This window comes from Pistacia vera, unplaced genomic scaffold (genome assembly GCF_008641045.1).
Source record: "Pistacia vera cultivar Batoury unplaced genomic scaffold, PisVer_v2 Contig40, whole genome shotgun sequence".
Taxonomy (NCBI): Eukaryota; Viridiplantae; Streptophyta; class Magnoliopsida; order Sapindales; family Anacardiaceae; genus Pistacia; species Pistacia vera.
Genome location: NW_022196224.1, coordinates 875,656 through 890,783, shown reverse-complemented (window position 1 = coordinate 890,783; position 15,128 = coordinate 875,656). Strand labels below are relative to the sequence as shown.

Genomic DNA, 15,128 nt, shown 5'->3' with positions numbered 1-15,128 from the left:
TTTGGATTTGCAAAATTTTTTCAAAGGAAAATAATTTTGTGTTGTTAGTGTGACAAGGGTACAATAATACATAGCCCCAAGTTAATTTCAAGAAATTTTGGATCTGTTTCTTCCAAGTCTGATATTTATAGTTTTGGTATGTTGATATGGAAATGGCGGAGGAACAAGGAATTCTAATATGAAGGCAGCTCGTTCAAGCAAAGCATACTTCCATCGTGGGTATTGACCAAATAGATAAAGGATGAGATTTAGAACTCCAGAATGCAACTGAATTTGAATCCGTGTTAGCAAGAAAACTTTGTATAATTGGGTTATGGTGCATTCAAGTGATGGCAACAGATCGTCCGTCGATGACCAGAGTAATTGAAATGTTAGAAGGAAGCATTGACGGCTTGCAAATGCCTCCTAGGCCTTTCTTTTCTTCTTCTATCAAGATTTTTCTATGAAAGAGATTCAATCAGATTCTTCAACAGAGTTTCTCTATCTGAATCAGTGAACAAATGCTCATATAATACTGATGCTTAGTATTTGCCTTTGTAATATGTTGAAGTAAAATAAAACTTAAAGTTTCTTTCTACACAATCTTGTGCAAATTCAGTAAGGAATAAATACTTTATTTCTCTTAAAGCTAAAATACATGAAATTTCTTCACAAAACAATACCAATTGTTGGGTCCAAAATTGTAGGCCCAGTTTCCTAATCAGCCCAAGAGAGAAGGGCTTGAACCAGAACAAAGAAAAAGAAGGCCCAAGGCCTGTTAAATGAAGAAGTGGGTAAACCAATTTCCTTAAGAAAAGGGAGAGGAAGAGAGAAATAGGAGGAGCATCACACCATTCGAGTAGTGGAAACCAACTCCAACTCCCATTACTGAAGAAGCCTACATAAAGGAAGCAAGGTCTTTTCCAAGCATTTTGGAGACTTTTCACACAAGTAGATGTGTTACTTATGAAATGATGTTGCAAAAATGGTTAATTTCGAAGAATATGATCTTACAATTGAAAATAATAGTCAAATTTACTTTCTAAAGTGGATATACAACAAATTGAGCCAAGGAAAAGAAGTTAATCTTGAAATTGAGGAAGATGGAGATGACAAAATTGCTAAGAGCTTTCAATTGCAAATTCTTGAAGGTGATTTGCTGAGCTTGGAGATGCCCGAAGTCTTTGTTTCGTCAGATGTTGTCAATTTGTACATTTATACATTAAAGACATGGTTGTAATAAATTGAAACCCAATTTACCGATGGTGCTCCTTTGTTTTTACTTAATTTGTTTGGATTGATTTTATAGCTTTATTTTATTGTTGAACTAAATCCCCGGTCCTATGCCGTAGTAGTGAAGCATTCTTGAAAAATAAAGAGTTACTGCTTTATATTTTATAATTGAATTTCGAATTAACATAAAATTTAATAAATTTATTGTACAATTGAAGTTAATGTAAATTGCCAGAAAAGCTAAAACAATATACTACTAGAAAACTAAAATGTGTTTTGTAACTATTCAAAATTAATCACCGTAAATAATTGATGGTATAAGAGCAAATAGATCTAAAGTTTACATGATCTCTTGAGTTGAGTCCTGCACCTACTAATAGTATAGTTACTAGAGTTTTTATCTATCAGTAGTTTCAAGATCAAAAGATTAATTGAAGTATACATAAAGTTGTCCTGACATCAGTAAAAAATAAAAAATAAATATATTCAAAATTTCTTAAGTTTCTAGGTTGGCTTCATTTTGGGGTGTACTTTTTGAGTAATGGAGATCCACCAATAAGGGGTAGAATTGTAATTAAAATTAATAATTAAACGAAATAAAGAGTCGAATATTCTAATTTAGCAAAAAGCCGAAAGCCTTTGCTCACTCACGCTCACCTGGTCTCTGTACATTTAACTAGTATATTCATGGCTATTAAACCTGGGTTTTCTTTCAAATTTTATTACAGAGAGATTTGGTATCTCTTTTATCCAATGAAACTAAATATATGGACAGCAAATATATTTTATTACTATATTTTTCACGTTCATCAATACTATTTTGTGTTTACATCCAAGACTTATTCTCTATTAAGAATGTTTGTTAGCTTATTCTTGTCTATGGTTCATTCAATATCCCAAATATTAATAATCTACTTACTTATATCAATTAATCAAGGTTTTAAACTTACAGGAATAGTAACACAATCACAAGAGCTTTGAAATAAATTATGAGATAGCTAATTGAATTGTCATTGCAAATCTTTCTGGTTTGAGCTTTTCATGGGCGGGTGTTAAATCTGAAAATGGAAGTATTTTTAATTAAACAAACGATTTCAATGTATTTAATTTGGATTTAGGATTAGTAAGAAATAAAAGTTTAAAATAATAAACAGAGTGTGGGTATAACTAGAGTTTTTAATATATCATTTCTCGTAAATCTTTGTCAACATAACAAACTTTTGAAAGTGGGAATACTGATCAAAAGGTGGGGGTTAAAATCACTTCCCCATCAATTATAATCTCAATGAATTTATGCCTAAATAAAGTGAAATAATTCTAATATTCTACAATTTTTTGTTTGAAGGAAGGATTCACCAGACTAGATTCCATCCGTTTCTTATCTTTTAAGAGAATGCCCGACCAAAATTTGGACTTTTGTCAAAAAGTAAGCACAAAAGGCATAGTAATGAATAGGATAACTCTGCTTTGTTTCGTGGGAAAACAACTGGAAAGAAGACGGATTTAAATATTAAAAGCTGCTTTTCTATGTGTGAAGCATTCTGTATAAATATTTTAAAGTTCTATTCAATCAGGATTAAAATAATTAATATATGACCAATCAGTACGAAAATGTCGATGATTTGTGATGATAAATGACCAATTAAATATGTCAAGTAGCAAAATGTTGTTAGTCTCATCTATATCAAGTCGATATAACTCTAAATCCAAGCACATATCTAAAAAAAATAAAATGCAAAGCTTATTCTCATAGATAACTCAACTTGATCATCATCAATTGAAATGAGATCGATAAACTGCAAAATATTAAATTGGTGTTGGTGTGAGATAAATTACTGCCTCAAAGAGGATCAGAGGAACTTCATTTCGATATCAAGGCCCCACAATATATTACTAGACAATAATTTTCAGCCAAAGTTTCATATTAGTTATGAAAAGATATTCTTAGGGATAGTTGGATGCCAAAATTTTTATTTCATACATAAATATAATTAATTTTTAGTTGAGTGACAATTCCTTTGAAAAAAAAAAAGAAAGAAGTACGGTGATAATTTTATGAAAACTTTAAAAGCTACAACGAACGTAGAAATAGGAAAGGGTAAGATTGTTATTTGGTTTTGTCCATGGCTTGATTTGGGCCTGGGCTTCTCGGCAAGCATGGCATGTTGCATCCTGAGAAAATTGTGTTGTTAATTTGATGGCAACTTAGCTTAATTTTATTTGCTTTTTCTTTTCTCAATGATACTTGATGGGTTAAAGGTAATTGATAGTTGGAAAAAAAAAAAAAAAAAAAAAAAAACCGTGAAAGCAGATCATGTTTTTAATTTCTTTCAATATTTGATAATAAGTGATATATTTTTGTGTTATGGATAGAAAACATCTTAAAACTGGGTGTTTAATATATCATTACATTGTTAAAAATAATTTAAGAAACTAATGTAACTATAAAAGTATTTAAGAAATAAAGCTTAATATTAAATTTTAAAAAAATTTGCATGAACACTATCAACAGGGTATCTTGTTTAAACAAGTGATCATGATGCTAGGATGTTGTGTTAGTCACGACATAGATTAGTCAAGGTGCTGAAGTTGGTCGGACACCCTGTTTCAAAAAAAAAAAAAGGTATTCTTGAAATATAATTTAAGTACAAGAAGGCAAAGAAAATACTATATATGTGGAGAGTTTTGTTATATTGAATGAGAAGAATCAATGGGGTATGATGCAAAAAAAAAATATAAATGATTAAGATGCTTCTCTATTTAGTAAAGACTATTTAAAATAAATAAAAAACCAACTTTAAATGGAATACTGTCTAATTTTGTTATATTAAGACTTCATATAGGACAAAACAAACACACTTTTAGACTTCATCTTTCTTGATAATCCATTTTCCATACACAACATATGTTATAGATGTAGTATTGATGATGTAACTCAGGAGACTTTCGTGTAATTGTAGATATCAAGATCATTATGTTGATTTGTGGTGTCATATTTCCATCGAACAAAAAATATATATGAACAACTTAAACAATGGGGGAGAGTATTACTAGTCTTATGAGGTCCACTAGTTTTCTTACAAGAAACGTAGCTTGTGCACAGACCGATATGATGAAGTCCTATCAATTTCATATCTCCCATTAATTGTCTTCTACATGAGAGTAGACCCAGCCTGAGTCTTCTTGTTTGAAAAGCACATGGGCATAGAGAGAAATAAGGAACGCTGCAAAAATATCATGCTTGTGAGGTGGGAAAAAAACAAGTGGAAGACATGGACCTTTCCAGGCTTTGTAATTTGAAACCCATTTCCAATTTCAAGAATATCAGCCTGTAAAAGTGACAAGTGCTTGAAAAACCCTTTTTCTTAATGGTTTATTGGTGTTATTTGTAGGAAATTAGGTTCAAGTTGTGTGATTTGGCTTAATATTTCATTAATATCTTTTATGGGATCACAGTATGTTTATGTGTTTTCAGGTTTAAATGTTTAAAAATAATATTCGGATGAAGAATATTGGGGATGGAAATTTGTGACAACTGGAAACAACGGTTCGAGATTCGGAGTTAAAAAGAGGAGTTATGACATTTTGAAGTTAATTTAAAATCCGGAAAACGGGTATTGAGCATGTCGGTATTTTGATGATAGCTAGATTTTAGACCTTTGGTGATGATTCTTGAAGCATGGAAAGCTAACAAAAATATCTACAATAGTATTGAGACTTCATCGAATTTAGAAAGCTTCATTCAAAAAAGAGTATCTTTGTGTGCTACGGCACAGTCTACCCATGCCACGGCACAACGATAAATGAAATTGAAGATTACAGCATTGCGTGGCACAAGTCTACCCAGCGCGCGGCAAATGACAGTGAAATTGATGATTGTGCGCATGCCGCAACACAGTTAACATGCTGTGGCATGTCGCGATTTCCTAAAAAATTTGGATTTATGTAATTATGTAATTATGAATTTTTCCAGATTGAGAGCTCTAGTCGAATAGGATGTTGTAAAACAATCCTAAAACCTTAGCATTATAAATAGATGTCCTTAGCTATTATTTAAGGGGGAGAAGAGGTAGAGAGGAGATAGCAGCATTTGTAAATCAAAACAAAAACTCTTGGGATTTGGTTCATCACTAGGGAGGTTTTCTTTATCTTTTTCTTGAACTATGTTTACAATGGTTGCTTATTTATTTGTATGAACTAATAAAGTTCATAGGGCTAAGATGTAGCCCAAGTTTATGAATATGGCTCATTGATTATGCTAATATATTTTAAGCATTTTTTCTAAGTTTTTATAATGGCTCTTAATACTCAATTCCTTTGGTAACGAGAGTGGATGATCTAAGGACTAGGTTGAGATCAAGAGATGATATTTAGGTGGTCTAATATCATAAATCATAGGTTGAGCAAACATAGAGAAGGGTACACGATCTGTGAGGCTAGCAACTTGTAGAGCATAATGATTCTTAAACTTAATCTAATTTAGAGATATTGGGTTAGTAATAAAGGGTTATCTTGTAATTGTTCGAGAGAAGTTATTGGAATTCTAGAGAGTTTGGTATAGAAAAGCTTAATCATTTTAGTAATAATTATCAATACCTAGGATTAAATTGGTGTGAAATATGTGCCCTAAGTTTAGTCAAATTGTTTTACAACCAGCCTTATTGATTTGTGATTTGTGATACGATTAATCAAATAATAATAGGATAGTTGTTTTGGTAGTTGGTAACTAGTAATTCTCTAGGGTTCAATATCTGTTTACTCAAACTGTATTACTTGCATAATTCCGTCACTTACAGAACCCCTGTCAAAAGTGATGTGAGACTCTTTCTATATATAGTTATCTAGAGAAATTATATATATACAGTGATATCGTATCTAAAACAATTATAAATCAATAGTGTGTGTGGTGTATCTATATGTGTGTGTGTGTGTGTGTGGTGTGTGTATAACATATAGATTTTTTTTGTCAGCTGTCATCAATCTTCTCCATTGTATAGAAAATAAGAGAATAAAAAAATAAAATAAAAATAGAAGTATTGGGATAAGTCACTAGGTTATAATAAGGATGAAATAGTACAAATTTAGTATTTTAGGTACTATTAGTATTTTACAATTTTTTTTTTTTTTTTTTTTTTTTTTTTGTAACAAGATCAAACTTGCGCACATCTCAATTAATCTCCAATATCCTTTGCATACCGACAAGCCCAAATGACCAAATCATGATATGGTAGGTGGTCCTAAGGTTTGAACCAAAAAATCAATGAAATAAGCAGACTCATTGACCGCTAGGTCAACCTCTTAGGGTTATATTTAGATTTTCTCTATTATCAAAAAGCCTATTTGTGATGTAAGCTTGTAGAAAATATCAATTTGATTAAACCCATTTCATTGCAATATTCATTAAGAATGGCGGAGTTGGGAATTCAAGTGAGGGGGGGGATTTTAATATAATATATATATATAATTTTCAATAATGTAAATATAAAAAATTAAATTATTTTATTTATCATTGTAATTACAATTGCTTTTACTCCGTTTCGATGTTGAAATCCATCATTGTCAAAATTGTTAAAAAGTCAAAAGAAAGATGAATTAACTTTGAAAAAAAAAAAAAAAAAAAAAACCATAAAAAATCCTAATTCCTAAAGGTAAACCAAATAAAAAATCATGTAGAATAGATCTTAAGTTAAGGACATTGACCTACATGAAAACCACAATTTCTTTTACATGCAATGAGTTGAATGAAATTTCTATAACATGAGCCTTAATTATTTTACCTAACTATCTTATTTATTTTTGTTTTGGACTATTATTGGACTTGGAGGGATAATTTAAAAAATATGACACTATTTAGGGTGTAATTTTTTTATAAAAATTATGGTTTTTTTTTTTTTTCCCTAAATTTTAGTGATAGCCCAGGATCGTGGGCCAATGGCCGCCCACCATAAGATAATATGTGAAACCTAAACGCTAGATTGTGAAACATGGAGTTTGTCACACTCTTCGTATCAAATAATACTTTTGCGAGAATCATAAGAGCAGGAGTTTGTTAAAAAGGAGCTTGCTGTTGTGGCACCTATCATTCATAGTATCCGGCTATATCTGAAGAGCAGAACAATGAGGACGGAAGAATCATCAACTTTCTCAAATCTGTGCTTTCCCTGTGGATTTCTATCTCATGAAATACAATCAAGAGAGGTCAAGAAATATGTTCTCCTTCATGTGGAAACATAAAAAACATAAGCTACCCTTTGCGGTAAGGGCGACCCGCAAGTTTGGTAGTCGTTACTTTGAACTTCTTGCCAGAGCAAACAAACTATCCTGGAAATCAATTCAGGAAAGTACTATGTGAAGAAAATTCATATATGAACAGATTATCAGTGTTGGATCAAATTAGCGATGGAAGCTGTTTTCTTTCCACAAATCTCTGTCAGCACAGAATTTTCCTCCGGATTATATTTTATGGATTATCGTTATGTTGACAATTGCCCACAGGAAAGACCTTCTGTCTGCAGATTTTTGAGGTGCTCGCTGATATCAGCGATCTGGCTTATGTAAGAGTTCTTGTTTGAGTGGAGATGGGCACAAGTTTATCTTACTTATCAAGGTGAATTTATATCCGATCCAGTGTCATGCTCGCTAATTTCAGTGTTCCATTTCAAAAAGTGTCTCATTATAGGAATGAAACATATCCTTCTTATGAAACCATCCGGAGGTTTCTGCAGTCAGGTTTCGATCTTAAATGGTCAGTTGACTGCTTGAGTGCAATTGGTCATGTTTATTTGAACATGAAACGCTTTCTTTCTTGCCAAATCGGAAGTAAGCTGTCTATATATAATTATTATTTGAGAAATTTAATTTATTGTTTATTTTAAGAAATTTTTTGGATCATAAAGAAATTTAATTTATTTCATGTCTCTAGCAAAGTACCGAGATTATTCTTATGACATTCGTCAGAATCACTGGCTATTGGTTGCTCTTGGTTGATCAGAGTTATCATTTTTCCACTTGCTCTATGTCTGTATGTTATTCACAGATATAGAAAAATTGGAAGAAAGCTGACGCAATAGAGAATTTCTTGCACAATCAGCAAACTTGGATGCCGAAAAGGTACTCTTACGTTCAGATAACTCCATGACAAACCACTCAGAGACAAGCTAGGCCAAGGTGGCTGCGGATCAGTTTATAAAGGGCAACTTCATACCGGTAGATTCATTGCTGTCAAGGTACTCGAAAACTCTAAGTTCAGTGCTGAGGAGTTCATCAATGAAGTTTCCACAATTGGTAGAATTCACCATGTTAATGTTGTAAGGTTGTTGGGATTTGTTCCGAGGAATCTAAACGTGCTCTTGTTTATGAGTATATGCCTAATGGATCACTTGATAATCTAATTCTTGAAGAAAAGTAGAGGTGTATCATTAACTTGGGAGAAACTTCACGAGATTGCTTTAAGTATAGCTTGTGGAATTGAGTATCTACATGAAGGTTGCGATGTGTGGCATTCTGCATTTTGACATTAAGCCTCAAAATATCTGTTAGACCACCATTTTACTCAAAAATCGCAGATTTTGGCCTCGCAAAATTTTATCCAAAGGAAAATGATTTTGTCCATTAGTAAAGAAAGAGGAACGATAGGTTACATAGCTCCGGAATTAATTTCAAGGAATTTCGGAGTTATTTCTTGTAAGTCAGATATTATAGCTTTGGGATGTTGATATTGGAAATGGCTGAGGAAAGAGGAATCTGATATGAGAGCAGCTCGATCAAGTAAAGCATACTTCCCGTCAGGGTATATGATAGGATAAAAGATGGAGAAGATTTAGAACTCCTGAATTTCACTGAAATTGACGATGTCATAGCAAGAAAAACTGTGTATAATTGGGTTATGGTGCATTCAAATGAAGCCAGTAGATCGACCCTCAATGAGTAAAGTTGTGGAAATGCTAGAAGGAAGTATTGACAACTTGCAATTGCCCCCTAAGCCTTTTTTTTTTCTCTCAACAGAACTCGATGAGAGTAATTGAATCAGATTCTTCATCAGAGCTGCAAAATATGAATCAATTGAGGAATAATGCTTGTATAATAATGATTGTGATGTAGTTTTCCAATGGAATGTATGGAATAAATAAAATTCACATTTGTGTTCTTCACCATGTGGGTTATTATAATTAAATATATATAGCAATTAAGACTGATACTAAAATTATATAAAACATGCTTTGAATTACAGAACTCCAAGTTGAATCTTATCCCACTTCCCATTGCATGTTTTGTCCACAATCTCTCACACACATCCCTATCTAATCTTGTCCATAATTTCTTGGCATGTTCTATAGCATACAAAGACTAGATGTAGCCATCATAAGGCTTAAGGCCCCTTGGGTCTACAAAAAATATTAAATAAATGTATACAGTTTCATCTCTAAAATCTTATTTTTTAATACAGTCACCCTTACTTGTTGAGTCTCCCATTTTGGCCCTTATTTATTAAAAATCATTCCCAAACTCTACTTCTCTGTTCCAGTTTTCTCTTTCACCATGATCCTTGGGGTGTATACAATCCTCTTCCTCTTTTAACTTTCTCAGGAGCCAAATATTCTTCAGGTGGAAACACTGATCAAAATAAATATGAGTTCTGTAAACCAACAAGATGCTCCCAAACGGAACCACCATTAGATTTCCCTTCAGACTCAGAAATAATCAGTCAAGGTCTTGTGGCCTTGAAGGGTTTGAATGTCATGCTTCAATAACAAGAATCAGCTAAAACTTCCTTTCACCGGCGATTACTATGTTCAAAAAATTGACTATCTTCACAGCACTATTTCCTTTATGGATGTGCACGAGACACCACGTCACTGCAAAATCTCACTGTGCTAACCTCTCAAACTTCAAATTCGTTCTTTCAATTTCAATACTTCGGATTACACTATCGTGTTGTACGCTAAAATGATCGAAGATTCACGATGTTGTTGGAGCGATTGATTGTAACAGAATGAAAGTGATTTGTTTACGCATATCTGCACCGAGTTAATGGATAATCTGCCCAATTTGCACTGGAAATCAAACAGTTAGAGTTCCGGTTAAGCAGAATCGGCTGCATTTCAAGGACGTTGTCCTGCATACTCGTCATCAAGAACTATCGTCATGGAATGGAAAGCCGTGGGGATGCTATCCATGCGAAAAATCAAGGAATTACTGTGGGTTCAACACCACAAGTAATTCAACAATTTGTGTCAAACAAAAACGTAAGTTACCATAAGCATTTTAATCTTTATCAAGTTCTGAACACTAATGAATGGCACATGCGATTCCTCAAATTTATTTCTTTTTAAGAAGCTTCATTGACCTTTTTTTATTTGCACATATAATTCATGTCTTTGCTTTCAGATTTGTAATTCATGATTGCACTGTTTCTTCTTTCTCTGGATAATGGGTAAAGGCTAATTACATCCCTGTCTGTGTATCATTCCTTTTTATTCACCTAAAAGAATTCCTTATATGTCGAGCATTACCCAAATGAATTGAACTTTATTGATCATTTCAGGGTGTTTAATTTGCTGGCTTGTGACATTAAATAGATACTTTAGGAAAATATTGATGATTTCGAAAATTAGAACTTCTATCAATTTTCAATTTGAATGGTAGCATCTACTTCTCCAAGTACAATTATATGAAGTCAAACACAAAGTTTATTCCTCTACAAAGCAAAGCATTGAGCGCCGGACCTAACCGTTTTCCTTTTGAGATGCAGATCTTTAGGTAATGGATTAATAGCTGGAATATGGAGGAATTCTCTCTTGCATCACATTCGTGGTAATTCTAATTTACAAATACAGGAAATCTAGAAATGAAAAACAAACCAATTGAAAGTGGAGAAGTTCCTTCGAGACTACAAGGCTGTCAATAAACGAATAACATTCCGTGACCTTAAGAAAATAACTAGTAGTTTAGTACAGATGGCCAAGGAGGTTCGGAAGTGTTTTCAAAGGTAAACTCTCTAATGGAATTCCAGTTGCTGTTAAATGCTGAAACATCAAAGCAAATGGTGAAGAGTTCATCAATGAAGTGGCGACAATAGGTAGGATACATCATTTTAACATGTTCGCCTTCTAGGATTTTCAGAAGGGGCACGAATGCTCTTGTTTATGAGTTCATGCCCAATGGATCTCTTGAGAACTCATCTTCTCAAAAATAAAAACTCAAATCATCGACTATTGAGTTGGGAGAAGATGTTGAACATTGCATTGGTGTTGCACATGGAATAGAGTACATGCATCAAGGATGCGACCAAAGAATCCATTTTGACATCAAGCCTACAATATATTACTAGACCATAATTTTCAGCCAAAAATTTCAGATTTTGGGCTGGCCAAGCTATGCTCAAGGAAAAGAGTATATATCAATGACAACTGCTCGAGGAACGACGGGCTATATTGCTCCAGAGCTTTTTCTAGACACTTTGGAGAGGTGTCTTACAAGTTGATGTATTTAGCTTTGGGAGATGTACTAGAATGGTTGGATGTCGAGAGAATTTTGACTTACATCGAAAATGCAAGCCAAGTTTATTTTCCTGAGTGGATATACAACAAAATGAGCCATGGAGAAGAGCTTTGCTTAGAGATTGAGGAAGATGGAGACGAGGAATAGCCAAGAAGTTGCAATTGTGGCACTTTGGTGCATTCAATGGAATCCAACAGAGAGGCCTTCTATGCCAATGGTAATACAAATGCTTGAAGGGATTTACAGAGCTTGGAGATTCCCCAAAGCCCTTGTTCTTCAGGGATGAAAGGATGCAAATTGATATATTAAAGGGAATGTAAGAAATTCTCGTCCAAATTGGCCAGGTATAAATAAGATCTTCTAGTTCTTGTAATCATGAGGGCATTTGAAATAAGTGCAGAACAAGTTAATATTTTTAATGGTTAGAACTTTCTGTTTAGTTTATTCAATAGATATGATCCTCAATATTGGAATTTTTGTGTCAATCTCTGCGATGAATCCACTATATCATAATTATTTTGCAGATTATTATATTATATGAGCTATAGCTTGAACAAACAACCAAATGCCTCATCACTTAAATGTTTCTTTCATTTTTAAAATCTATATTGTTGGTGGCATATTCCCTTCGACATTGTAGCCAAGGAGTTTTAATTTCGTCTAAATAAAACATAGACAACTCAAAACTTATAAACTAATTAAGGGTTTCCTTCGTCAACAATGAAAAATTAACAAAGAGAGTCTCACTTATAGCAACACTACAACAAAGCAATAGATATTCCAAACAAATCTGCAAATATCTCCTTTTTTTGGGGGAGGGTAACGAGGTGTCCAGACCAACTTGTCGCACTCAACTAATCTTCGAATCCATTAAATACTCTACAAGTCCAAATGATCAAGTAAGGTGGTCTCAGGATTTGAACTCAAGAACTCAAGGAATGGAGTAAGCCACCCCTTAGGGTTAAAATTCGGAACCAAATATCTCCCTACTCCTGCTTGTTTACAAGGAATAACCAAAACTTGGAGTAAACATAAAAATTCCATCCACTAATGATTTATTCTAGCTTTGGGCCTGGGCTTCTTAGTATGGTACCACAAGACTCTGCAACACAAAGGCCGGTAACATGAAGTGGCATCATAAGCAAATCTTCTTGTAAAGAAAATTTCAGTTTTGAGCAACTCTTTCGCTCTCTTTTACTTTGTGAATGTGTATTTAGCTGAAATTACAGCCAACAATTTTGGTATTTCTTTAGACCTTGTCCAGACTGTGTCACTAGTCGAAGAGAAAACTTGAATTCATCATCTAAAGGGATCTCATAGTTTTTGAAGAATAAAATACTCAATTTTTCTGTAATGCATGAGGGTGGAAATGGTATGAGATTGACCCAAGAGATATGAAGCAAAACAAGTGCAGTGACTAGAAACAGACTTCCAATATATAAATATTCTGTAGACATGAGCTGGCCTGATATATGTCAAAGGCCAATGCTTCTTCAGCTCTATTGTTAGTGGGGTAAGGCTGGCTATTTGCCTCAAATTCATGAGAGAGAAAATGGTAGCTGAAAAATCATAAGGAACCACAAGTTACATAAATAATATATGTATAAAAACTGAAATTGCATTATGATTGGTGAGTAAAAATTAAACAAGAAAAAAAAAAAAAAAGTTAAAGTCAAGTTAAAGTGGATAATATGACAATCAGACAATCTATGCATTAGTTGAAAAATAAAATAACTATGTTAGGATCCACATTGAGAGAGAAAATGAGTGGGCATGTGGTTTATAAGGTTGGGGCACCCCTCCTGACAAGCTAGTTCTCCAAAGAGGGTTCTACCAAACCACACAAAAACCACTACGTAACCTAATTCTATCAAAGGCCACTACAGTCCATCTATCATTTGGAAGTGAGTTCTTATCAAATAGTATCAAAGTCAAACCCTGCCCAGCCATGTTCCAAAAGGGTGACCTGGAAAGAGGTCACCCAGAGTGAAGCCATCCCTAGTAGGCCAAATGGACATTGGTCTCAAAGCGTGTGAGAATGTTAGAATCTCACATTAAAAGGAAAAAAGGGTGGGAATGTGGTTTATAAGAGCACCCAAAGGACTCTTTATATGACCTAAACTCTTTATTATAAAGAGTCTATCTATAAAAAGAAGAGTCCAATATGCTCTTTATCTTTAAAATAAAATTAGAGAATAGGTTTAACTTTACATTTAGAAGAGCAATTTCACTCTTATCCTAATTTAATTAATAAAATACAAGTTCCTATGCATTTTTTATTAATCCTCTCTCATTAGTCTCTTTCTAAAAATAAAGAGCATCTTCATTAAATTTAAGAGTCTATTGGTTTGAATAAAAATTGTGTTATTTATATTTAAAATAATGAAGATGCTCTTCAAAATAAAGAGCACCATGGAGATGCTTAAGGGCTTAGACATCCTCTCTTGGCAAACCGGTTTTCTAATCAAACTATTATGAAAAGTTACCATAAGATTACTCAATTTGATTTTAATACAAATCAAATGACTATGAACATGTATAGCCCGGCACTACTGTCGGCGAGTAGGGTCAATTTTGAAGGAAGACCAACAAAAAATTTAAAAAATAGTTTGCTATTGAAAGATGAAAGCATTTGCACAACTTGCATTCCTTTCTATTTCAATCTGCAAGATTTTGCCATCCAATTTCCAAGAGAAGGAGAAGAAAAAATATGGTTTATAAGGGCTTAGACATCTTCTCTAACAAGCGGTTTTCTAATCAAAATATGTGAAAGATTTAGTTTAACATTACTCAATTTGATGTATATCAAATCAAATGACTTGAACATTGCTTTAGCCGCGACACCTAATCGGCGACTTAGGGTCAATTTGAAAGGAAGACCAACAAAAAATTTAAAAAATATGTTTACTATTGAAAGAGAATGCACTTGCACAACTTGCATTCCTTTCTATTTCAATCTGCAAGATTTTGCCATCCAATTTCCAAGAGAAGGAAAGAAACAACAGTGCAAAAATTATTAAAACTAAAAGTTGAAGCCTAGTTATTGGGAAGGGAGCCTTGGCTGCTTGCAAATCCCTCCCAAGCCTTTCTTATCTTCTCCAAGATCAAGACCAGATTCTTCAACACCATTGTTCAGCTATGATGAATGTAAATGAAGATTTCCCCACCAAGAAAAATGACTTCATAAATGTCAAATTTTCTTCAGTGAAGATTTATAAAAAAAATAATAAATTGATGATTGCTTTAAATTTCATTTATCTTGTTGTAGCTTAGGCTTTGAGTGGTGCATTTCGCATAAACCATGCATTTTTTCAGTTGAGCGGTGTTTTAATAACCAATTCGGGGTGAAACCCAGCAAAGTTGCTGGTCCCGAGTTGACCGACCAAAAATTCACAAAATACACATCAAAAAATTCG

At 33.4% G+C, this 15,128-nt stretch overlaps 1 pseudogene; it reads left to right on the top strand.

Annotated features, from left to right (window-relative positions):
• Window positions 1–964: 964 nt before the first annotated feature.
• Window positions 965–9,236, top strand: LOC116141554 (annotated as a pseudogene).
• Window positions 9,237–15,128: the final 5,892 nt, after the last annotated feature.